Source organism: Prionailurus bengalensis, chromosome B2 (genome assembly GCF_016509475.1).
Source record: "Prionailurus bengalensis isolate Pbe53 chromosome B2, Fcat_Pben_1.1_paternal_pri, whole genome shotgun sequence".
Classification (NCBI taxonomy): Eukaryota; Metazoa; Chordata; class Mammalia; order Carnivora; family Felidae; genus Prionailurus; species Prionailurus bengalensis.
The window spans coordinates 120391811-120418360 of record NC_057349.1 but is presented as its reverse complement, the minus strand read 5'-3'; the positions used below and the strand labels follow the sequence as shown (position 1 = coordinate 120418360).

General features: G+C 40.4%; 1 protein-coding gene across 11 annotated transcripts in view; it reads right to left on the bottom strand.

Annotated features, from left to right (window-relative positions):
* EYA4 (EYA transcriptional coactivator and phosphatase 4) overlaps nt 1–26550 on the bottom strand; it is a 321968-nt gene that overhangs the window by 257794 nt on the left and 37624 nt on the right. For 10 of the 11 annotated variants that reach the window (XM_043592403.1, XM_043592402.1, XM_043592406.1 and 7 more), the window contains exon 1: nt 25196–25332. The exons of the other annotated variant lie outside the window; for it this stretch is intronic. The gene's annotated coding sequence lies outside the window, so the exon portion shown is untranslated. Of the gene's footprint in view, nt 1–25195; nt 25333–26550 lie in introns of those variants that run through there. 11 annotated transcript variants of the gene reach the window in all.

The following is a 26550-nucleotide window of genomic DNA, read 5'->3' as shown; positions in this document are numbered from 1 at the left end:
AAGGTGCTGAAGGGGTACTTGAAGAAATCATAGCTGAGAACTTCCCTGAACTGGGGAAGGAAAAAGGCATTGAAATCCAAGAGGCACAGAGAACTCCCTTCAGACGTAACTTGAATCGATCTTCTGCACGACATATCATAGTGAAACTGGCAAAATACAAGGATAAAGAGAAAATTCTGAAAGCAGCAAGGGGTAAACGTGCCCTCACATATAAAGGGAGACCTATAAGACTCGTGACTGATCTCTCTTTTGAAACTTGGCAGGCCAGAAAGAATTGGCACGAGATTTTCAGGGTGCTAGACAGAAAAAATATGCAGCCAAGAATCCTTTATCCAGCAAGTCTGTCATTTAGAATAGAAGGAGAGATAAAGGTCTTCCCAAACAAACAAAAACTGAAGGAATTTGTCACCACTAAACCAGCCCTACAAGAGATCCTAAGGGGGACCCTGTGAGACAAAGTCCCAGAGACATCACTATAAGCATAAAACATACAGACATCACAATGACTCTAAACCCGTATCTTTCTATAATAACACTGAATGTAAATGGATTAAATGCGCCAACCAAAAGACATAGGGTATCAGAATGGATAAAAAAACAAGACCCATCTATTTGCTGTCTACAAGAGACTCATTTTAGACCTGAGGACACCTTTAGATTGAGAGTGAGGGGATGGAGAACTATTTATCATGCGACTGGAAGCCAAAAGAAAGCTGGAGTAGCCATACTTATATCAGACAAACTAGACTTTAAATTAAAGGCTGTAACAAGAGATGAAGAAGGACATTATATAATAGTTACAGGGTCTATCCATCAGGAAGAGCTAACAATTATCAATGTCTATGCACCGAATACCGGAGCCCCCAAATATATAAAACAATTACTCATAAACATAAGCAACCTTATTGATAAGAATGTGGTAATTGCAGGGGACTTTAATACACCACTTACAGAAATGGATAGATCATCTAGACACACGGTCAATAAAGAAACAAGGGCCCTGAATGAGACATTGGATGAGATGGACTTGACAGATATATTTAGAACTCTGCATCCCAAAGCAACAGAATATACTTTCTTCTCGAGTGCACATGGAACATTCTCCAAGATAGATCATATACTGGGTCACAAAACAGCCCTTCATAAGTTTACAAGAATTGAAATTATACCATGCTTACTTTCAGACCACAATGCCATGAAGCTTGAAATCAACCACAGGAAAAAGTCTGGAAAACCTCCAAAAGCATGGAGGTTAAAGAACACCCTACTAACGAATGAGTGGGTCAACCAGGCAATTAGAGAAGAAATTAAAAAATATATGGAAACAAACGAAAATGAAAATACAACAATCCAAACGCTTTGGGACGCAGCAAAGGCAGTCCTGAGAGGAAAATACATTGCAATCCAGGCCTATCTCAAGAAACAAGAAAAATCCCAAATACAAAATCTAACAGCACACCTAAAGGAACTAGAAGCAGAACAGCAAAGGCAGCCTAAGCCCAGCAGAAGAAGAGAAATAATAAAGATCAGAGCAGAAATAAACAATATAGAAACTAAAAAAACTGTAGAGCAGATCAACGAAACCAAGAGTTGGTTTTTTGAAAAAATAAACAAAATTGACAAACCTCTAGCCAGGCTTCTCAAAAAGAAAAGGGAGATGACCCAAATAGATAAAATCATGAATGAAAATGGAATGATTACAACCAATCCCTCAGAGATACAAACAATTATCAGGGAATACTATGAAAACTTATATGCCAACAAATTGGACAACCTAGAAGAAATGGACGAATTCCTGAACACCCACACGCTTCCAAAACTCAATCAGGAGGAAATAGAAAGCTTGAACAGACCCATAACCAGCGAAGAAATTGAATCGGTTATCAAAAATCTCCCAACAAATAAGAGTCCAGGACCAGATGGCTTCCCAGGGGAGTTCTACCAGACGTTTAAAGCAGAGATAATACCTATCCTTCTCAAGCTATTCCAAGAAATAGAAAGGGAAGGAAAACTTCCAGACTCATTCTATGAAGCCAGTATTACTTTGATTCCTAAACCAGACAGAGACCCAGTAAAAAAAGAGAACTACAGGCCAATATCCCTGATAAATATGGATGCAAAAATTCTCAATAAGATACTAGCAAATCGAATTCAACGGCATATAAAAAGAATTATTCACCATGATCAAGTGGGATTCATTCCTGGGATGCAGGGCTGGTTCAACATTCGCAAATCAATCAACGTGATACATCACATTAACAAAAAAAGAGAGAAGAACCATATGATCCTGTCAATCGATGCAGAAAAGGCCTTCGACAAAATCCAGCACCCTTTCTTAATAAAAACCCTTGAGAAAGTCGGGATAGAAGGAACATACTTAAAGATCATAAAAGCCATTTATGAAAAGCCCACAGCTAACATCATCCTCAACGGGGAAAAACTGAAAGCTTTTTCCCTGAGATCAGGAACACGACAAGGATGCCCACTCTCACCGCTGCTGTTTAACATAGTGCTGGAAGTTCTAGCATCAGCAATCAGACAACAAAAGGAAATCAAAGGCATCAAAATTGGCAAAGATGAAGTCAAGCTTTCGCTTTTTGCAGATGACATGATATTATACATGGAAAATCCGATAGACTCCACCAAAAGTCTGCTAGAACTGATACAGGAATTCAGCAAAGTTGCAGGATACAAAATCAATGTACAGAAATCAGTTGCATTCTTATACACTAACAATGAAGCAACAGAAAGACAAATAAAGAAACTGATCCCATTCACAATTGCACCAAGAAGCATGAAATACCTAGGAATAAATCTAACCAAAGATGTAAAGGATCTGTATGCTGAAAACTATAGAAAGCTTCTGAAGGAAATTGAAGAAGATTTAAAGAAATGGAAAGACATTCCCTGCTCATAGATTGGAAAAATAAATATTGTCAAAATGTCAATACTACCCAAAGCTATCTACACATTCAATGCAATCCCAATCAAAATTGCACCAGCATTCTTCTCGAAACTAGAACAAGCAATCCTAAAATTCATATGGAACCACAAAAGGCCCCGAATAGCCAAAGGAATTTTGAAGAAGAAGACCAAAGCAGGAGGCATCACAATCCCAGACTTTAGCCTCTACTACAAAGCTGTCATCATCAAGACAGCATGGTATTGGCACCAAAACAGACACATAGACCAATGGAATAGAATAGAAACCCCAGAACTAGACCCACAAACGTATGGCCAACTCATCTTTGACAAAGCAGGAAAGAACATCCAATGGAAAAAAGACAGCCTCTTTAACAAATGGTGCTGGGAGAACTGGACAGCAACATGCAGAAGGTTGAAACTAGACCACTTTCTCACACCATTCACAAAAATAAACTCAAAATGGATAAAGGACCTAAATGTGAGACAGGAAACCATCAAAACCTTAGAGGAGAAAGCAGGAAAAGACCTCTCTGACCTCAGCCGTAGCAATCTCTTACTCGACACATCCCCAAAGGCAAGGGAATTAAAAGCAAAAGTGAATTACTGGGACCTTATGAAGATAAAAAGCTTCTGCACAGCAAAGGAAACAACCAACAAAACTAAAAGGCAACCAACGGAATGGGAAAAGATATTCGCAAATGACATATCAGACAAAGGGCTAGTATCCAAAATCTATAAAGAGCTCACCAAACTCCACACCCGAAAAACAAATAACCCAGTGAAGAAATGGGCAGAAAACATGAATAGACACTTCTCTAAAGAAGACATCCGGATGGCCAACAGGCACATGAAAAGATGTTCAGCGTCGCTCCTTATCAGGGAAATACAAATCAAAACCACACTCAGGTATCACCTCACGCCAGTCAGAGTGGCCAAAATGAACAAATCAGGAGACTATAGATGCTGGAGAGGATGTGGAGAAACGGGAACCCTCTTGCACTGTTGGTGGGAATGCAAATTGGTGCAGCCGCTCTGGAAAGCAGTGTGGAGGTTCCTCAGAAAATTAAAAATAGACCTACCCTATGACCCAGCAATAGCACTGCTAGGAATTTATCCAAGGGATACAGGAGCACTGATGCATAGGGCCACTTGTACCCCAATGTTCATAGCAGCACTCTCAACAATAGCCAAATTATGGAAAGAGCCTAAATGTCCATCAACTGATGAATGGATAAAGAAATTGTGGTTTATATACACAATGGAATATTACATGGCAATGAGAAAAAATGAAATATGGCCTTTTGTAGCAACGTGGATGGAACAGGAGAGTGTGATGCTAAGTGAAATAAGCCATACAGAGAAAGACAGATACCATATGGTTTCACTCTTATGTGGATCCTGAGAAACTGAACAGGAACCCATGGGGGAGGGGAAGGAAAAAAAAAAAAAAAAAAAAGAGGTTAGAATGGGAGAGAGCCAAAGCATAAGAGACTGTTAAAAACTGAGAACAAACTGAGGGTTGATGGGGGGTGGGAGGGAGGAGAGGGTGGGTGATGGGTATTGAGGAGGGCACCTTTTGGGATGAGCACTGGGTGATGTATGGAAACCAATTTGTCAATAAATTTCAGAAAAAAAAAAAAAAAAAAAAAAAAAAAAAAAAAAAAATAAAAATACATCTCCTAAATTTAGTATTCGCCTCTTGACACCCTAGAGGTATAAATGCTAGAGGGAATATAAACTTACTGATTACAAGTAAAGACTTCTGGAATACAACAGTTCTCTTTACGTGAGTCCCTGTGTTACCACTGGATAATGGTATGGCCTTGGGATAGTTAATTAACGCCTCTATTATTCCCTTCATACATAAAATACGGACAATAGTAATGCCTGTATTGTATTTTGTTGGGATTAAATGAAATCTTGTATTTCAAAAATGCAAGCCATTTGATTACTCAAGACAGAGTGGAAGCAAATCTCTGCTTTTTCATTTTGCTCTCTATATAATGAATTAAAACATTTTAATATTTTTACTTTGAAGCGAAGTATTATATATGCAATTTCCTATGGAAATGTAATGATTTTTACCTCATCTCTAAGAATATTATATTAATTAGTGATCTCCAGAAGCTACATTAACTATCTATGTTTAGATAGCAGCCAACAGTCACCAGTCTTTGAGCAACTCTCTGAACTTACATAAGTTTGCAAAAATGAACATTATCTTAATTACATTATTGCCATTACCGTTTACCCCCTTTTGAGTTTGCCATTCTACATAACATCAAAGTTGGGACTGGTTTCTTTAGTGTTGAGAGACTGATGGTGTCAGGAGAAGAATTATAGATGGGTATGTGAAAGAGAAAAGAAAACATTTCCAGAGAAGAAGTTTTGAACTGGTAAAAGCAGGACTGAGGAGCTAAAGGTCAGCGGATAAATACAGTGGGTTTTGACTATATTTTGATACAGTCATAATGCAAACGAAGGAAGACATCGGTCATAAAACTGCAACCACACATCTACTTTGGATTTTTGAGAAACAAGATGAACAGTCACCAGAATCAAGGGGCCGCTTGAAGCCGTTGCACTGATCTAGGTAAGAAGTCAAGGGAACCCGAACTGATGTGGCAGCTGGTAGACACATGGAGAAAAGGTAGATATGCATGATAATAATAAAGACAAATCAATAGGACATTGAAAATATGTGATTATAACTCCTAAGGCAAATATGACTTTCAGGTGTCACACCCATGATTCTTGAAAAATGTTCCATGTGGGAAGTCGACAGGAAAAGATATTCTTTGTGTATTACTGCGTTTGTTGTCATTATCTTCGTTTATAGAGAAGGGCAGGGAACAAAAGCAAGAGGCAGTGTATAAAAAGAAAGTCTGAAAACTCTGTCCCTTACATTGAAAGAGGGCTAGGAAACTCAGCCCGCCATCTGACTCAGCAAGGAAGCCTGTCATATGATGGAGCCTTTGGGAAGAGAGTAAAAGAAAGTAATTACTTGAGATAAATCAAAACCTCAGACTTGCTCAAATGTAAATTCTGAACTGTTACTGTATCTCTGGTACGGAAACCTCAAACCAAAAAACTACAAGCAGGACTGATCCAGAGGCTTGAAATCCCTAGACTCCAGGGGAAGTAAATGCAAAATTAGCTCCCGGGGCAGAAAAGATTCTGAGAGAGAAATTCATCAAAAATGATAAGCTACGTAAGGAAACAAAACACCGTAGAGACAGACAGAAACGTAACAACAGGGAAACCGGGACCCAAAATCTGAGATTACAGGACAACCTGAAAAATGTCAGTATGCTTAAACCAAAGAAATAGAAGGAACAGAAACCAAATTAAAGGAACCTCACACTGCGAAAGATAAATACACACATTTGGGTAAAAAAAAAAACCATAAAAAGTGTTTTTGAAGTATATGCACTGAAATCTCCAGAAAGAAATGAATGAATTAAATATCAAATTACATTTAGCTAAGGAAACAGTTTGTGAGGAAGATGACACAAACAAATAAGCTAACAGAAAATACGCGGGAAGTATTTAGCCCCTGAAGTGACATTAATGGGAACAAAAAAAAACAACAACACAAACACAAATGTTTTTCTCTAAAATTTTCCATATCACCAATTTCTCAGGAATCAAGATGTGACCACTGAGAGTCTTCCTTTTTATTTGGGGGAGGCGGGGGGTGTGCAGAATCTAGTACATAACAAAGTAAACACGAGAAATTTAAAATATAACAATAAATCTGACTTATCTAAAACAAGTTACTTGCTTGAATTATGTCCACAGTGAATATTAGTTAGGGGTTTAATCAAATATGATGCTACTGGCCTTCCTAAAATTTGGGACACTTAAATTGTTTTTTGTTTTTTGTTTTTTGAATCCGGAGTTTTAATTGAGGCTGGGTTCAGGAAAGCTTGAGTACCTTCTTTCCTCTCAATAAATTCCCCTGTAGGATCCACTGACTTTATACCCACATTCAAAGTAGAGTCACAGTGGGGCACCTGGGTCGCTTAGCTGGTTGATCACCCAACTTTGGCTCAGGTCATGATCTCGTGTTCTTGAGTTCGAGCCCCGCATCGGGCTTGCTGTTGTCAGTGCAGAGCCCACTTCGGATCCTCTGTCCCCCTCTCTCTCTGCCCTTCCCCTGTTCATGCTCCCTCTCTCAAAATAAGGAGGGAAAAAAAATCCAAGTAGAATCACATTAACAAAAAAAACTGTCATTATAGCTTCTAAAAATCCAAAAACGTTTTAAGGGCTAAAGATCTAGGAATTCAGAAAATAACAGATCTAATAAATTTGGTGGTGGTGTTCAATCCCATATTGTGCACCCGTGTATGTTCTGTTATTTCTTTGTCCTGAGATCTGGAGGAATACAGAAATAAGTGAGGTTTATTTACAGAGTGCTCATATGAGTCTGCAGATACAACATTTGAAGCTTCTTAGCTCCAGTGAGGAGAATCACCTCCTTCTTCCTCTCTTCATTTTCAATTCTTCCTTATATATTAGTTTTTAAATTTATCATTCCGAATTTCCACTCTAGTCTGCCCATCAGAGTCACAAAGCATAAACTGAATCCTGCTTTAATATGTAGGGTAGATACCTACATATTAAAGAGAGTGCTACCATTCACGTCACCTCTAAATCTTTTTTTCTCAAGTTAAGTACCTCTAGTTCATAAGACCACATCTTTAAAAAAAAAAAAAAAGTTTTGTTTCCCAACAGGGATTATGGGAGAATTCACTCAGCCACAATTGCTAGGAATGCATAATTGCCTAGGAAATGCATTAAATGGAAGACCGATATCAACTAGGTCATAGTGCATCATTATCTTTAAACCATTCAATTATAAATGGACATTAAATTAGTACAGATCAGTAATAATGTATACCAAATATCACATTAATATCCAGACAAAAATGAAAAGGAAACCCAATTAGCAGAATTGGAAATTAATGGGAATCAGTTTTCAAAGCAGGAAGAATGAAAGACCTTAAGATTCTGTTCATTCGCTTGTTTGTTACAGACTAAATTATACTTCAGGAAAATCATAGAAAAGACTAATGTTTAAGATACTGGAAGGTTTGGTTTGCCTAGGACTTGGACGTGCCTGGGCTTGTTTGTAGAATCTATGGGTTAGGCTCCCAGGGCTCCAAGTGTTCTTGGGCCTGAAGAGCCTCCTGGGAAAGAACTCTTCCAAGGAAAGAGCTGGTGAGCCATAAGCTGGAACTGAGTTTCAGCCCTAAGTCTCAGAGCAGCAAGCAAAGAACAAGAAAACAAACAAACAAACCAAAAACAGTGTCCACTAAACTCTGTAGAAAAGGTTGAGGGCAGATGGCACCCCTTTATATTATTTGGATTCTCTGTTATAGGGCACTGTGTGGGAGGGGGCGGAGCGCGGGGGGAAGGTGCTGGATACTTTCCTCATTTGACATTACTTGTGGCACCAGCTGTTCGATCAAGGAGAAGTGAGGTCTGACCCAGAGAAATACTATTTCCTTTAAATAGGACTCATGCAGCTTGGAGAAAAAAAAAAGAAAAAAGAAACAAGAAAAGAAAGGGAAACAAAAAAGAAAAGGGTGAAGAAAGTTTGGGAAAATACTGGTTAAACTAGGAAGAAAAAGATCACAATAAATAAGAATTAAAAATGTGAGATTTGAAACTCGAGAAAATGACAGGGAAGCAGGATAGTCTCCCCTCTCCTGATCAAACCAAATATAAGAGATTGTAGAGATGTGGACACTGGTCCTTTCCATACACCTGATGGTAATATGGTTTCTTCTGGCCACCACTCTGCTCCAGGACTAACTAGGGCTTCAGCCAAGTTCTTGTTCAAGCCCTTGAACAGAATGTATTAGCTCCTAAAGAAGCTTCAGGCGTTCCTCACAGATATTACTGTGGCCCACCCCTGAACAATCCAACCTATTGTTGAATGCCTTAATTTCTCTTTCCTGGTCATGAAAAAAAAATACAAGTTTCTTCAAAGAAAATATCAAAGATAGATAAATTCAAATATTATTCACACTCTCTACATCAAGATTGTATCTTGCAAAAACACTGATTCCTATATAATGTATAAACTAAGAAGTGAATGAATGAACCAGCAAATGAATGAGGAAATGCTCCTCAGGCACATGTCAGGAAATAGACAACTTTAATCTCATGAAATTGTAGGGTGAATCAGGCAAACAGAATTGTAGATTTCTATGTCTACCATGACTCAATGTATGGCTTTGGGAAAATCTTGTAATTTCTCCATACTTCAGTTTCTCACCCTATAAAAGGAGTATATTGCTTGAAATTTAATTCCCTCACTGCAGTGAAGGTTTTGATTCAACATTTATAAAACGCTTTTTAGCTTCCCTGATTAATAGGCAAAATACTGTGGTAGTTCCATAATATGCTTTCCAAAAAGTATAAAGGTAACTATTCAAATCTAATGTAAAATGATATTGAGAAAGAAATACCAGTCATATTTATTACTTCTCCATTCCGTTTGCTAGGTAATAAAAATTACTTCTAACAGAAAAAGTATCAAATTAATATTTAAGCCAGTTGAAGTGTTATCATCATAGGTTTACCTCTGTTGGGGGGGATGGGGAGTTGTTTTGTTTTTCCAGGCTGCCCCACATGTTTATATGGTACAGTCAGGAATGTTGGGCATGGTTTTGAAGGCCTCTAGCGTATTCGCTGGTTTCTGGCATTCTAATGCACTCTACTCTTATAACCATAAAAGTACTCTTGAGTGCTTCTGGAAATATATAACAAATCCTTAATCAATTTAAGAGTGTTTTAACTGCATACATGAAATTTCTTGGGAGGAAAATGTTAGCTATTCTACACACATATAGTACTTAAGTTAGCAAGAGAGTTCCTTCTCAAAGGCACAAAGCAGTTTCCCTGTAGTAATATAATTTTCAGTTTTATGTGCATAAGTCCTATTGAGTCCCTTGGAATAACAGGAAATTCTGCAGGAAAAAAACCCCACAAAAATTGATAGCCATATTTATCCACTGCTAGAGGAATAGGTTAGCTATTTTGAGTTGGATTACTCTTTTAAGATAATAGATAACTCTTAAAGGTTAACCAGAACTTGTAAGAACTGACTATTCTGGAAACAGAGTTTTCTACATAGGAGATTCGAACAATGAAGTCAACTGATTAATATACTTCATCTTAAACTTCATGTATCACATTGCGGTAGTCAGGACTTGAGTAGCAATTTTCTGGATTTTGAGACATTAAATTTAATTTTCACATCAAACAGATTACAACATTTCACAGATTTACAAGTTAGTACATTGATATGACAGTTAATATTTTGGCATATAGTATTATTTATCAACATACATTCAGGATGGAGTAATCTCACTTATAATAATACATGGCTATCCTTTTCAAATACATGTTAAAAAGCTACAGCAATATATGCGAGGTGCTTAGAATGTGCCCCTGGCACATAGTTGGCTCTTAACAGAATAATGATATGTAATTCCTCATAAATTCTCATCAACAACATATGAGTTAGAGCCACTTCTCCTAATAATTCTTATTAATGTTTTATGGTACTGAGGAAAACCAGGTCATGAATAGGACATATATGCATTTTTCTTCCTACCAATTAGTTAAAGAACTATGAATAAACACAATAATTACTCACATAATCACTCATTTAACAATTCTTAAATGAGATATTAACTGTATATAACATAGATTTGTTATATATGGGGTTAATAGAACGATTTGCTCTTATCACTAGACACTTCCAATTAGTGTTTGAGTCTCAAGGAATTTACTACTATTAGCTTTCCTATGAATTAGAGCACAAATTATTACAGTGTTAAATTGAGCATAACATTTTGCCCATCTCTTTTATGAGGGAGATGTAAGCATCATCATAGGGATGCAAGGTGTTATAACTTCTTGGAAAAATCTTTCGGGACCATCTATGCAATACACACATATTTTTTTGCCTATTAATCCTGCATGTAGAGTTTTACCTCCAGGAATTTGGGGGAGATATACAGAGAATTATATAAAAATCGTCACTGCAACACTATTCATAATAAGAAAAAACTGCAGGCAACCTAAGTATACACCAAGAAGGGAACAGTTACATCGTAAAACATACACATAAATTAAATAGGAGTACCCGGAATTATACGTACTCACGTGGGAAAGTATTCAAGATACAGGATACCAAAATAAAAACAAACGTAAAATAAAAATAAGTTACAACCTCATATAGTTCTTACATTTACATATGTACAGGAAAAAAAAAAGTCTGGAAAAAAAAGTCTGAAAGGAAGTGCACTAGAATAAAACGACTTACCCCAATTTGTGGAATCTAGAGGAAATGAATAAAGTGAAGGACATCCACTTTTTGCTTTAAATACATCTGTGTTTTTTAACTTTTTATTACAGTAAAACATACACAAGTACACAAATCAAAAGTAAACAACTGATACACATTTATTAAATAAGCATCCCGTGTCATCAGCAATCGGACCAAGATAAAGGCCATTACCAGCATTCCAGAAGCCTCTCTCCTTCCTTCTTCCAGTCATTCCCCTCAAAAATAATTTCTATCATCTCTGTTTTAATGTGCTACCCAACATATGAATTACTTTTCTTAAAAGAAAAAATTGATTAAAAAAAAAATCTTGCTTCAGCAGCACAAAGGTCCCCTTTTTGAATATTAAATACACTCAGCAGGTTATTCAAAGAAATCAATTCAAAATATGTTCTGAGCATTTTCAGAGTCTTTTCCTGTATGAACTGGGTTATTCCTTGCAACTCCACGAGGCAAGAGGCAAGTACTATTATTACTCCCCGTGTCCACATCCTGGAGCTATGGTCTACGGCAGCTCAGTAAGCAACTTCCCCAAGGTTGCACAGCTATGGAATGGCGGCAGGGCCTGGACACAGACAGACTGTGGTCTGATTCCAGTATCTGCAACTCCTTGTCAGACATGCCCAAAGGAAAATAAAGGCAACAATTCAGAGAGCTGGAAGCACTGGGGTGTCTCCAGGAGGAGGTCCTCTTTTTAGCTTCTTTCTGAAGACACCACTTAACGTCCCTAATCCATTCCGCCCCCCCCCCCGCCCCCGCTGCAAAACGGAGAGGTAAGCTAAATTCCTCTTCTGATCTGATTCTCTGATAAACAATGTGACTTACTAAACTATCCAGCAAATATGCTTCCTCATGATGTAGTGCAATCACATACTGCATTCAGAAGTGACTCACACAAGGAAATAAAACCACAATTTTTGAAACTATTGGAAACAATCATTTTAATTTAATGTTATTTTTGGACACGGGACGGTTTTTTTTTTTCCCCCTAAATAAGCAAGTTGGTGGTTCTGAAGGGTCTTGCTCATCTTTTTGTGGAAAATGCCTAAAAACAAACCACTAGAAACTAAACAAAAAATTTTCCTTCCTCAATTGTGCCTGAAAAAAGACCTAATTTCTCTCACCAAAAGGCCACACATACTTTAAGACACATCTGGGATTTCTGGTCCCCATATTTTGAAACATTGACATAAACAAATACAGAACATGCTTCCTCTCAGATGAAGTCCATAATTCTGAGGGTTAAAAATTCTTCAAAATAACATGCAGTGCATCTCTGCAGAAAGCAACCAGAGAGGCCGAAGTTTGTTTTCGGAGGAAAACAGAAATACAAAGACTATTAAACCTCGACTAGAATCTGTCTTTTTAACTTTATTCAAAACACCAGTTCATGCTGGATAGATCTTTTCTTCTTCTAGAAAATAATAGTATCTTAGTATAAATGAAATATCAAATAAGTTATCATAAAAAACAACCACCACCAATAAATGTGTTTCTTTGACCATGAGAAAAAGAAAATCAGTTTCTAAACGGTAAACGGGATTTTCTTTGTAGCCGTCTGGCTTTGGCTGTATGTCCTGTGAAGACATGCATGGAATAGTGCAGTTAGTGAATTTCCATGAATATGCCCAGGTCCTGGCACTACAGTGGGGGAAAGATATGATCTCTATCCTCAGTGAGTTCAGGATCTCTCTAGAAGAACGATTCACATATAATCAGCCACAGCACAATGTGTTTCGATATTAACAGCCCCAAAAAGGTGCTATGGTATTACAGAGATAAAAGAATGAATTCTGCCTGAGCCTTAGGGATGGCTTCCCAGAGGAGGTGACATGTGAGCTAAGCCTTGAAAAGTTAGCAGATTTTTTTGTACAGGTAGGCAGCAAAAAAGTAAGATGTGAGAAGGTTGAGATAGCTGGGGCAGTGGAAGACAATGGGGGGAGAGAATACCCCGGGGAGACAAAAAGGAAGTGCCTAATTGTATTTAGTAACACAAAGCATTCATAAAAATATGTAAGTCTTACATTAGGACCCATTATACAAAGAATCAACCTGAGAAAGTAGATATGTGACCTGAAATTCTTGGAGGGGGGGGTGGTTCCCTAATTTATGAGCCCAGGAAGTGTTCCTTCGAAAAAACCAAACCTCTGGTTTGTTGGCTGTTCTCCAATGAACAGGCTTCTTATTCAACATCAGGTATAAAGCACCTGGATGGAGTTGAGTGTTGCTACGCCTTCTTTGGACTTCTTGTCAAGACAGGGAGCAGAACTCTCCTCCACCATCTGAAAACTGAAAACTCGGGGCGCCTGGGTGGCTCAGTCGGTTAAGCGGCCGACTTCGGCTCAGGTCATGATCTCGCGGTCCGTGAGTTCGAGCCCCGCGTCGGGCTCTGTGCTGACAGCTCAGAGCCTGGGGCCCGTTTCAGATTCTGTGTCTCCCTCTCTCTGACCCTCCCCCGTTCATGCTCTGTCTCTCTCTGTCTCAAAAATAAACGTTAAAAAAAAAAAAAAGAAAACTGAAAAATCATGATTTAAGCCCCTAACTGACAACCCCCCAACTCCCCTGGAATGACCCCCATCTGTCTTTGGGTGGCCCAGAATCCAATTCATCTTTCTGCTAACAAGTGGCTGAGCAAGGTCCTTCTCCTCTTAGAAAACAGAAAGACATTTTGGTCACATTCAGTATGCTATATGCATAGCCACTTTCCCCTCTTAAAAGTACATTTCAAAACTTAAAGCATAAATCAAGGAGAGGTAGGAGACAGACAGACAGAGTACGTTTTCAGGTTCTTCCGCCCTGCCTGCTTGAGCCTCAATTAGTAAATGACGTGAAATCCCTAGGTCAGTTTGACTGCTTTCAGGTAACATGATCACCTGCCTAATATAATTAAAGTAAAACCACTAAATTAGATAATACATATGTGTAGAATTTCAAGTATCTTTGCAATTACTAATGAGATCAGAAGAATTATCTACTGTTTAGACCTCATAGGAGTATGAGTCGAATTATATTTCTATAACTATTTCATACTTCAAAATACATTTCACATTCAATCCAAAACTCATGTAGGTCGTTTTCCTCTCTCACTTTACATTAGCATTATGTTCCTTTTTGTTCGTTTAAGTGATCTTCAAACATCTTTCATATAGGCTAAACTAGGCAGAGGACAGAGGTGGTACTCAGACCACAGTCACATTTACTTACATTCAACTACACAGGAGGTCACAGATAAAATGTTTGTCAAAATTAAACCTATAGAATTAGAACTAAGTTTGGATTTGGTGATTCATCACAGGAGTGCTTAATGCAATATTTTCATTTTCACTTTCTTCGGACTGGACTAATGTTATTGAATTCAAGATCCTGAAATTGTGGTACAAACTGAAAGCTAAGACATATTTCATTTGAAAATTTCTCATTGGAAATGAACAAATAATTGTATTAAGTATTTTAATCTTAGGCAGTTTTGATTATAGGAAACTTTATTTTTTCTGGCACTACAGTAAATACAAGTTTCTTGTGACTGAGTTATTCATCTGTGGGAAAAACATAGGTAATTGTCATTATTAAAAGTGAATCAACAGTATCTACTAATAAGCAACAGTAAAAAAAATAGATGTAAAGGTGAGTCAGAGAAACATCTACTTCCTATATACTTCCCTGGATATTCTGCACTCCCTACTCATATATTATTCCCAGAAAAAAAAATATGCTAAAAGTAGTCAATCCGTATAAAGCCTGAGGCACCTGCTGGCTTAGCTGGTTGAGCATCCGACTTTTGATTTTGGCTCAGGTCGTGACCTCAAGGTCGTGGGATCGAGCCCTGTGTCAGCACAGAGCTGTCAGCGCAGAGCCCAACGTGGGGCTCGAACCCACGAACCGTGAGATCATGAACTGAGCCGAAGTCGGACGCTTAACCTATTGAGCGACTCAGGCGCCTCAATAGATAAATATTTTTAAAAGTCTGTGTAAAGCCTATCTGTAAATCCCATCTGCGTACAGCTTATCCATCAACACAACCAATAAGAGTTGTTTGATTTTGTATTTAAAGTTAGGCGGAAGGTACGAACAGTCTTGACACTTGACCGAAAATAGAACGATCCGCTCACGCAGGTGCCTGGGAGTCTCTTGACCAAATCAAGTGATCTTAAGATCTACTTTGGTCATGGGTTCTCAAATGGGGACAATCGGCTTCCGGAGGATGCCTGGCAATGTCTGGGGAGATGCTGCCATTACTCCAGGGAAGGTGCTGCTGGCATCTAGTGGGTAGAGACTAGGAATGCTACTCCACGCCCTATAATGCATCAGCCAGCCATATACACATGCCAACAATCATCAACCCCAAATGCCAATAAGAGCTTGCGAACACCTGAGACTAATGTCACACTATGTGTCAACTGCTGAGAAACACTGGGCTGCATATGCTAAGGGATTCAAGTGCAACATCCATAGGAGTACATTTTTCTTATGACAGATGCATCTGGAAGTTCCAGGTAAGCAATAAAAACAGAACCTCGACTAACAATTATTTTAACTTCCCTTCCTCCCTCAGCCCCACTCTGCTATACACTCATTACAGCTGAATCTAAGGACTGAGTGACAAATTCTGAAACAGAGTGTTTATAACCCCCTATTGTCTCTGCAGAGATAAGAGTCACAGCAGTACTGGGGGTGCCTGGGTGGCTCAGTCGGTTAAGCATCTGACTCTTGATTTCGGCTCAGGTCATTCATGATCTCACGTTTTGTGGGTTCAAGCCCCACACTGACAGTGCAGAGCCTGCTTGGGATTCTGCCTCTCCCTCTCTCTCTTTCTGCTCCCCCACTCAAAAGTAAATAAATAAACAAGCAAACATTAAAAAAAATTAATTGTTTAGGGAAGTTGGAGAGCCCCATAAATCAAAGCCTTAAAAAAAATCTAGAACACTGCATGTGGAAGCACTGGTGAAAAGAAATTCTGGGCAACATAAATGGCCAAAGCCCAGTTTAGGGCCCCTCTAATGTCTTCTCTCAGGGCTCCAAATACAGCCTCAGCTTTGCCAAGATCACCCAAGAATGCCAAATTAGCATTTGGACCACTGGAGACTCAAATTATAGTCCCCAGTCTATGACCCCCAAAATGACTTCCAGCTCTAAAACTCTGTGAACATTTTGGGTGACCTGATGAAGAGTAACAATCATAATCATAGCAGCTAATACTCTTATCAGACACCATTCTAAATACTTCACATACACTTACTCACTGAATTGTCATCAGAACCTCACAGAGTATGTTCTATTCCACAGGAGAAAACTGAAGCAAAACCAGTTTAAGTCACATGCTTATCATTCCAGAGTCTTTAGTGTCAAAGCTGGGGTTTGAACCCAAGCAGCCTGCCTCCATATTCTTTGTACGTAATCATTATGCTATAAGAAGAATCAGCTCCCTCGGATTTCAAGTGCAATGAAATACTCGTATCTTCAAAGACCTTTAGGATCCTTCGCTGACCCACTGGACCACTGACTTCTCAAGAGTCATGAGGGAAATAAATACATTTCTACACTCATACACACATACCTATAAGCTGGGCCTAGATTCAGAGTCGTAATTCTACTGGGCTAATACAAAAAATCCCTCAGGTTGTTCTTAAGGCTGTCCTGCGTCTCATGGTCACAGCTACCCCGCTCATGGGGCCCCCCAATCTCATGACAGAGGATGTCCGGTCTCACCATCACTGCTCTCATCCCCATTTTCCTTACGCATTTCACTCCACAGAAATTCACTCCACAGTGACCCCTGCTCACTGGAAATACGGAGATGAAAAATGCCAGTAAGTGCATCAGTAAACACACAGGTCTAGAGCAGGATCTGAATTCATGAACTCTATTACATGTCAATGTGGCAGGTGCTGGGTTGAAGGTAGAAGCTGGGTGCTTCGGCAGCAAAAAGGAAAGAAACATCCAACTCAGCCTCTGAGGACAGATGAACTTACCAGAAGAGGTAACATTTGATGTCTGCAGGCTTGGAAAAGAAGTAAAAAAAGCAAGTTTCAGGGGCAGAAGAGCTGTCTTCCGGGTAGAAAGAATCACATGCACAAAGCAATGAAGTGGCAATGACGCGGGGTATTTCTTTGAGAACTGCAGTTCTCTCTACTGCTAGAGATTCCTGTGACCAGCTGGTGATGGAGGAGAAAGGCAACCTGAGCAATAAGGTTCTCGGCACAAAAGGCCTTGTACTCCCTGCTAAGAATTTTGCAATTGTCCTAGAGGCAACAGAGAATTTTTCTGAAGCATGTTGAAGTGCAAGAGGTACCTGCTACAAATTGTCAACAAATGTGATTGAACATCTTATAGATAGGGAGGAGAGTCTTGGAGACAGGTCCAGCATCATCCACGATGGTCCCCCAGGACCAAACTAAAGACAATATGACTAAGTGTATACAGGACATGTGTCCACCCAAAAAGCTAATATGATCATCTGAGAATTAAACCCGTGATCTCGGTTATCACGGTTAACTCACTTATTACCGTTAACCATTCCTTGTGAATGGTATATGCCAAGAAAAAGTAGAACGTACTAAAAGAGACTAAAAGCCCCAACGTCTCCGAAATTAATACACGGTAGGGAAAAACCTATTCATTTCACTCTAATTTTTACATGTCTTGAGCAACACTGAAAATGAAAAAGTGCTTAAAAATCATGTATGGATACTCATAATTTTGTTAGGTACCTTCACCAATGAAGACTTTAAAATCCAAAGTCAATAATTAAGGAGAGAAAACAGACCTAAATTACAATTCTTCTTGGGTCAACTAAGAAAAACAAAGCAGCAACATCATCTGAACACCTAAAGATTCATGTAAACAAATTTAGTAGTATTGCTGTTCTCGACAGAATTTTTGAGGTTTGCATTCCTAAGATACCTACTAGAAGCAAAGTTTGAGATTACAGAAAATCTGCAAAAGGGAATCTGAACATGACTCACCCACTTGTGATTAAATCTGGCTAGAATTACTTGAGTCATACTCATACATGAATATACATTTGCATTAAAATATAAACTTTTAAGTGAAAAGCATTACCTAATTCAGAGACCTGCTGACTTCCCCAAGTTATCATCACTTTCAACACACTAGGCACATCAGGTTAGAAGTATTCAATCTCTTAGTGAGAACATTTAGTTCTTTTCAAATCCTTTAACATGGGGGAGTTCAGAGTCAGAGGTGAACTGTAACGAATAGATCACTCTGTAGGGTACACGCAGAGGTCTGTGAATTGTGTATGTGACCTTTCAGAGAATAAGCTCTCCCAGTATGTGGTACACCCACCTGATTAAGTATAGAATTTCTAATCGAATGCTATTGCTTTTGTGAGTAGAATTAAACTTAATGGCATATGAATGTAAACTTTTATGATTTAATTGTAGCCTTCACTACAAAATGTCCCTTTCATTTTAGGAAGAAAAGAGGAAAGAATCACAGAAACGGCAGCAATAATTTACGTGAAAATCTAAGGGCATGTCAATTTCTGCCACTGCTGATGTTTCTTCAGAAAGTCATTAAAGGAAAAAAGATACTCTAATATAGCAAACATTTGCATGTAAAAATTCAGTGTGCCTCATTCAGACCTGGACCTCCGTGTGGGAAATATACCCGCTACTTTTATTTTCCAAGTGCTAAACTGAAATAAAGTGGCAGATTGGTTAAGAAGAACATTCCAAGTAATGCTAGGATGGGCAGGCATGCCTTTGCCCACATATTACACTGGAGATACTTTGTGGTATTTGAGAGTTGTTTTTGTTTTGTTTTTTAGTGGATGACATTTCAACATGTTATGCAGCAGGTACTCTGAATGGGCCCCTTTCTCAGAAGACCTTTTTCCAGAGATTTTCACACACTCAAAGACCCTCAGAGAAACTGGGAGCGGGCAATGGTTGCAGGGCAGTGTTGGTGAGTGATTCACAGGCCACCCATGTTCTGTTTCATTCAGGGCAGTGAATATTCCTCCTGTGGGCAGAGTGTCAGTTTTCACTTTAATAAAAGGGTCTGTGGCTAAATACATACATAAATAAATAAATGAAAACCACTGTGTCAGTGAAACAATAAAGTTATAAAACAGATTATCAACAGCAAAGCAAGTGTTCACCTAGAGAAAACCTTAAAAATATAGTCTGATATGATATCCATGCAAACTGAAAGTGTTTCCAAAATATGAGTGACTCATTACAATTTAAACTTGCCTCTAGAAATTCATCAAGCAGACTTTATTAGTTGGTTGAAGATAAATGTGTAGATTTGAGATTCACAACCAGCATTCAGACTTAAAATAACAGCAACATCATAACAACAACAACAAAACCAATAACATCTAACAAAATCAATAACATCTAACCAATGGATAAGGCTTGAAAAGCAAAGGAAAAGTTGGTACGTAAGTTAAATATTAAAAAGACCTGCTCATAAGTTCCTGACATTTGGGAAGCATTGTAGGGTAATAGTTTCTCCAAATTCAGTCATTTGCCACCAACCTCCATGATTTGGGCTATTTTAGCCGAGCGCTCACTCACTGTTACTTCATCCGTTTCTTTAAATAGGCGCTTTCTAAAATTTAACTTGTTTTACATCAATACTTTTTCTGTCTTTTTCTTCAACAATATGATCTGTTAAATTATAGGTTCAATATGTCACTTTACATATTTTTCTAATACCCTTAAATAAATACATAATGAATAATACAAAAAATAAAATGTCTGTTCGGAAAGCACCAAAAATGAACTCATATATGACTGTTGGGAGCGACTGCCTGATGCAGCCCTTGAGAATCAGACCTCTGAGGTCCGACTGCAGAGTTGGGACCCTGGCTCCACTCCATTGCATGACTGGGTCTTAGTTTCCTCACCTGTCAAATGGGAATAATAAAAGTACCTAATTTATGGTAGAGTTGAAAAGATAAAATTGGTTATTCCACACTTTAAAGCCTCAGTAAATGTCAGCTATGATGCTGTGATGAGAATAACGACAGACATTGACAATGGGAATGATTTACAGGGAAAGGAAAATGACAACTTTACAAAAACGAATCTGACAATTTCTATTTTCAGATGTATTTTAAGATATGAACATGCCTAAGAAAATATACTGTAGGTGTGAAATCTCGAGATGGCTATTCAATACTAGTTTAATGCAACTTTGCGTTGAAAGTATTCCAATGTGATCACAGCAATCAAACTCTGCCTCAAATTTTCACTCTAAAAATATCTACCCGTGGAAAAAAAATATTTAAAAAATCCTAACACGATAATATCAGTCTTTCTCCCATAGCCTAAAGGTGCATTAAAATAAATGTACTTATTGTCCATAAATAAAAGCTTCAAAAATGAGTATGTTGTATTAAAATGTTTCATAGAGAGAAAAAAAATTAGAATTCCTGACGTTTTAATATGGTGTTATTCATCAGCCATGGACTGAAATCTCAGGGTGAGAAAAGGGCCAGGCCAATGTTGAACGGTTTCAAATATCAAACTATACTATTATGTCAGTGACCTAAGATCAATTAGCACCTCTCAATGACAGAAAAGGTTACAGTGAGATCCAGAGGTGCACTCTCTGAAACTATTTTAAACTACCATAAAAATGTGGTTTTGATAACTCAAAATGGTTTCTATTTTTAAATTAATGCATTTCATCTCTTTTTCTGGAAGACAGAAAAGGAGTTAGGGCAGTAAGGGTAGTGGTATTCACTTTCAGTCCTCTCTACTAGCAGAAACATAGCTGGATACATGGTAAGAATCACAAACTTCAAGAGTAAAATGGCGTATCACCAAGGCATATACTAACGTGCAGTGCCAGGAGTAATATTAGGTGACAGTAATGTTTACAAAGTCTTCAAACCTCTTAAAAGCAATCAAAATTGCTTGCACTGCTTTTGAATATGTGTTTCTTGTTTATTTTCTTCCACTCAAGTTCAAAATAAATGATGCCAAGTTTTGCGCCACATACAATTCAATGAATATTCAGGGCTCCCCGTGTTAAAACACATCTAACTGAATGCAATATTACACACACTGCAATTAAATACACCACTGCATCTCATCCATTTCTAGAACAAATGCCTAAAAGATCATGTCATTTCTTAGTTCACCAGGAAACATTCATGAGAGAAGCAGGTACATTGCAACTGTCTCGTCCATTCCTTCCCGTGTTGATTTCATTCACCTAGTAACCATTGTAATAAAATCCCCCAACTGTATTTCTGAATACAATTAGTTTAAGACACTTTATAGGAAGACACATTATAAGAGTTTAGACTATGTAAAAATAATACCCATTTAAAAACAACTGTCATGGTTACATTCTCACCGGAAAAAGAAGGTCTTTGATAAAGGTTTGTTCAGTTTTTCAATGAGAAGATTCAAAACATCTTCTACTTTTGATACCACGCTTTTCTGTTTGTTTCTTAAATGAGGGATCTGAAATATTTACAACCAGACAGTACCTAATTTTAGGTTTTAAGTGCTTTAACAGCTCCATGAAATATGATCAGCAGCTGCAATACAGAACTATGGTGAATAAACTCCTTATAAAGGGGGCCTGTTTCTACTGAATGTTCAGTGTTCCTGCATTTACCTAATAGGGGGAAAAAAAAGATAATGAAAAAACATAATAAATACCTGCACTCTTATTACTTAACATTTCACTAAGTCTTGAAAAGGATTATCTCCCCTCTTCTTGAATTCTCTATTAAAATGGAAGGTTTCACCGGGTGAAATAAGTTAACCTCATTATTTGAAAGTTAGAATTGGAACTTTCCGACATCCTAACTCTTCATAACAATCGCTATGGATCTTCCTCTGTTCTGCTTTTCTAAAGATTCTGGATAATTTCATTTCGGTGCATACATTTTTTTAAATGAAATACCAAGCCACATAAATATATTTTTAGACATGGCATCAGTCATTTAGAACTTGCAACAGAGATTGAAAACATGAAACTGGACACTCTATTTCCCGTGGGTATGTAAAATTTATTTACACCCCAAATCACAACATAAATAAAAAGGAAACTCTTAGAAATGGATAACTTGATTTCTTTTTTTTTTAATTCAAAGAGGTTTCTTAAAAGAAAAAATGACAAACTACTCATCTGCCAAACTCCCTTCAAGAAAGAAACTTTTATGCAAAGACAAGTTTTTCCACGAGCTTCTACAAATCCTCTAGAATGCAGCATCTATATTTTCTAATAAGAATAACGATTGCTCCTGAACCAATTTCTTCTTGTACAAATCTTATGTTTTATTTCTTTAATTTTTAAAAATTTGAACACAGTATTTAAATATTAGCTATAAACAGTTACTTAAAGCTTTCCATTTTGTAAGAGAAATTAAGTATCTAATAGCCACTGAAATAATTCCTAATAAAAAACATAATCAAGTCAGTCTTCTTACTTGTTATAATTGTGAAACAACCTCTAATTATAAATACATTAAAATGTATAAATACATTAAAATACTATTTTCAGGTAACTGACAAAGAAAAACAGGCTTTTCAAAACTACACTGATTTTAGACCTTCACTTGTTCTGAAAGACAAGGTTATGTCCCTACCAATCAGAAAAAAAAAAAAAGGAGTTTCCAAATAATCTAATTATGTTACTTTCAAAGCTGTAACTGTCAAAAGTTTTAACTTCCTTTCTTGAACAGTCATTTCTAAAAATTGGTTTAGCTCCGAATGGCTTACAACTTTTAATCGGGTGGAACAAACTATTTTTATGGTTTATAACGACAATAAAAATGGATGCGGTTATATCTGCCTTTGGTATTGTTGCCATAAAAGTCAGATTCTGGCAGTCGAGCTCCACACAAAGCAGTTTGTCTCTTGTTACTACTGCTACTTATTTCTTGGGATAATGTTATTTTAAAACACACACACACAATTGCCTTTTGAGCGCAGTCCCCCAAAACGCACCCACCATACCACGTATCAAGTATTTTGTTTTAGGATTCTCTCCCCGCCCCCTTTCCTGGTTTTTGGTTCTTCATCTACAAGCTGGCCACAAACATTATAACAGAAAAAAGAAAAAAAAAAGGCAAGGTTTCTGTTTAAAACCAAAGTTCTGGAAACGTTATCAAGTGCAATCCCTGTCCTGGGGGTGTCCTGGGGGGGGATTAAAAATGAAAACAAAAACAACCCAACAAACAAACAAAAACCATCCTCAACTCTCAATCCTGCCAGTCACCTAAGTGTAAATGAAACTCCAGAAGCTGCTAAAGGTGAGCCCGCGGTTGTTAAAAGCTCCTAAGACTCCCACCTAAGTCCCGAAGGAGCCCGCACAGAAACTGACAAATGCAGGAGGGTGCAAAAAGTGGCCGCTGAGAAGAGGAACAAAATGCCATATTCGAGAAGATATGTTTCGCGACATCAATTACGTTGATCCCAGGGTGCCAAGCCAAAAGGGGTAAGGGAGAAAGAAAACTGTTAAGTATGAGCTCTTAATGTGAAACCTAACCTGTTGGTTCTCTGAGGTATCAGATTTTGGAAGTGTCTGTAATGACAGCCAGGAAAGCAAATTAATGGCCAACGGCCCACTGGGTTTGAACACGAGACTCCTGTTACCTCCTCACAGATCAAGTACACAACACACAGACACGCACACGGAGATGCTCCACGTGGAACTGCTCTGAAACCAAAACACACGCCCCGTCGCTGTTCTGCACCCCTGGCAGGAAGGGCCCAGGGACCTGCGCCTTCCTCCTCCGGTCTCAGGTTAGGGATTCATGAATGACTGCCTGCTCTGCAGTGCAGGGGAGAGAGGCGCGGGAAGCGAGGGGGCAGGGGACTGTCTCCAAACACTACCCCCCCCCCCCCACACACTCACCCCAAGGACGAACCCCGCGAGCCTTCAAGAGAAGGGGCGAGAGGGGTGATGGGGAGGAGAGACACTGCCACCCCAACCGGGGACTGCTCTCCGGCTTCGCCACAGCTCTGCCGTGGCACTCGGTCCGCAAACTTCCTTACAGCTCCAAATTGTTCCCAATAATGCTAGCTTACAAAGAGAGAAACATCTTTAAAGTGCTACTAAACGAAAGTTCTGGCTGCTGGGTGGCGCAAAATAACACCAGCACACACGCGGTCTACTTCCGAATCCCGCTGAACCACACGCTAAAACAGAGAGCCGTTTCCAGGGCCACAACCACCCGGGACCCCAGCAAGCTCTGAAACGAGAGAAAACCTGCTCTCCGCAGCCAGGTCCCTTCGTTTGGAGAAGTTATAATCCCTCCATGGCATCCGCGTCCCGAGCCAATGAACGCGACTCCTCTGACAAGGCGCCTCTAATTTCACGGACCCTGGCAAGCTGCAGGAGACATTGGGTCCACGCCGCATAAAAACTATTAAAGTGGGATGGCCGCGGTTTAAAAGGCCCGTTCGTGCCTCGAGATCGGAGCACAAGCCGTGAACGTACACACGCATCCCGAATCGTGACAATGCCAGGAGCCCGGGCCCTCCACCGGACCGGGTCAGCATCCTTGCGTCAGGCTTATCTAGGGGGATCATCCCAGTAATAAATGGCACAGGAAGGATGTAGGGGAGACCCCGTGGCGCGCGCCTCGGCGAGCCGGGGGCGGGTACAGGTAGGGCGCGGCGCACCCCGTCCCGCCACCGCCCCGCAGCGGCCCCGCAGGCTCGGAGAAGACCCTCGGGGCAAGGGGCGTCCTCCCGGGCGGAAGGCACCACTGCAGCCCCGGCGGCCTGGGCCTCGGGCGTGCTGCACTCCGCCTCCGGACGCCCGCGGGAATCGGCGCCCACACGCCGCGCGTCCTCCGTCCCCGGCGCTGGGCGTCCCCGGCGGAGCCGCGCGCACTTCGCCGGGGAGAGTCCGCAGGCTCCCGCAAATCGGGACCCGCGGGAGGGGACGGGGAGAAGGGACACTCACCTCCCGCAGCCCGGACCGCCTCGGGATCCGAAGTTCAAGTGTCTGTCCCAGCCGCGGATCCGTGCGTCTGTATTTAGGTATTTACTCTCGTTCTTTCCAGTGTCGGAGTTTCCCCTTCGCGCTGTGCCTCTGGTGAAAACAGGACATCCCCTTCGGCCACCCACCCCCACCCCCCCACCCCCGCCAACAAATAGCGTACACTAGTGGGGGAGAAACGGGGCGGGGGGAGAAGCCGGCTCCGAGGGGGAGGAGGAAAGGAGAGGAGCCAAAACTCTGGACTGAGGCAGGGGAGGGGAAAAGTGGAAGAAAAGAAAAAGAGAGCGCGCGCACAGCCACCGCCGTCGCCACTGCCCAGCTTTTCCCAAAGCTCTTTGCCCCTCTGAACGGGAGCGACAACTTCACGTGGACAGGCTCGAAGTTTTGCGCGGAAGCCGGGAGCCGCGGAGCGTGCGCCGCGCGGCGGGCAGCCTTGCACTTGCGCGCGGGGTTGGGGGCGGGGGACGCCGCCGCCGCCGGCGCCCGCGGCCACTGGAGGCCGCCGGGGGCCCCGGGACCGGCGGCGCGCGGGGACCAACTTCTTTTTATTCGATCTCGGTGACTGTCTTTTGTCATCGTTCGCGGTCCCGCGTGGGGACCGCTCGGGACCCTTGGCGTCCCCGGCGGCGCCGCAGTAATCTCCGCGCCCTCCGCGCCGCCCCCACCCCGCCCCCACCGGCTTGGCGTCGGCCGCTGCCACCCGCGACTGAGGGGAGGGACCCGCGGCCGCACTCCCCTCCCCGGACGAGGGAACCGAACCGCTGTCTGCCCCCACCTGCTTCTGCGGGGCAGCCCACGAGTTGCCTCCTACTCCGCAGCTACCCAGTCCCCGGGTGTAGGCCACTTCGGGCCCCCGGCCGGATTCCTTTCCACTTACCCCAAGGGAGAAGACTGAAGGGACTTCTACTTGCAACCACGTAAAAGAAAAACCGACCTACGCCAATCGGAAGGGAGAAAATACCCTTTTCGGCGAACATGTATGCTAGGAAGGAGTAAGCAGTCTGGGGGGTAGGCTTTGCTGGGCAGGGCCTGGGCCCCTTCCAGCGCTGGGCACAGGTATAGGCATCCCTCCCAGACGCCCAAAGGTCAGACAGCGTCAGAGCTTCCCCAGGCACATTGCTGAAGTGACATTTCATGCCTAATCCTTCTGCGCATGCATTATGCACCCACATAGGATTTAATATTCTATGGGAAGGTATGTGTATATCATAACCAGAGGCCTCGGCAAAGTAGACAATAAACAACACATAAATTTTGCATCCATTTAATCACCTCTCCCCGACGCCTACCGTCTATTTTAGGAGCATCTTCCTTAATTG